Source organism: Adiantum capillus-veneris, chromosome 3 (genome assembly GCF_014529385.1).
Source record: "Adiantum capillus-veneris isolate H3 chromosome 3, ASM1452938v2, whole genome shotgun sequence".
Lineage (NCBI taxonomy): Eukaryota > Viridiplantae > Streptophyta > Polypodiopsida > Polypodiales > Pteridaceae > Adiantum > Adiantum capillus-veneris.
Genome location: NC_140933.1, coordinates 23,458,728 through 23,459,663, shown reverse-complemented (window position 1 = coordinate 23,459,663; position 936 = coordinate 23,458,728).

The following is a 936-nucleotide window of genomic DNA, read 5'->3' as shown; positions in this document are numbered from 1 at the left end:
TTTGGTTCAAATTTTCATACATACCCATTTTCACAGATTGATAGGTGTTTTTTTGCCACTAAAGTGCCGGTGAATTGTATTAGAACATGTAGATAGTTGGAACTCAAGGAAGGGGTTCATGGGTAGTTACAATACAAAATGTCCAAACATTCCAAAATTGACATATCTGGCTACAACAATCATTCCAAATTATACTGAAGAGGTCGTTGGCGGCTTTAACGTGCAATGTACTATTATTAGACATACAATTGGTGCATGTATGACCATGCAATAATTGTGCCTCTTGCATGGTCATACATGCACCAATTGTGGCTTTATGTTAGTGGATTTTTCAAGGCAAGGTAATTAGAAAGCCAGGATTTGCATTTTTTTTTTTTGGTTGACATTTATAATTAAAGTGCCCTAATTTTGAACCCAAAATTTATGTGCCCATGAAATTATACCTACGAGTTTTCGTAAACAACCGGGAAAAACACATTGCAGATCGGGTTATGTGAACGTTGTTATTATCACCGGGGCAATTTGTATGTTATTCCAAACTATAAATCTCTCACAAGTCAACCGTTAAATGGCATAATTTGTAATGCAATGCTTACATGTTTTCTTATTGTTCCTTGAAGAGAGAGAGAGAGAGAGAGAGAGAGAGAGAGAGAGAGAAGAAAATGTTTGCATGAGTATCCCGTTGGTGCATTCCATGGCTTTATGTTTTTGGATCTCCATCATGTGTAGTCCCTGTCATCCACTACTAAATAGAAAGTCATTTTCTTAAGCTTTGATTTTTCAAAGCAAGAAGGTTTTTTGGATGAGATTTATAGTTCAGATGCCCCAAATTTAACCCTAAAATTTACGGTCCCATGAAATTATAATCATGAGTTTTCATTCATGAAATTATAGCCATAAGTTTTCATTAACAACAGGGAAAAACACAATACAAAT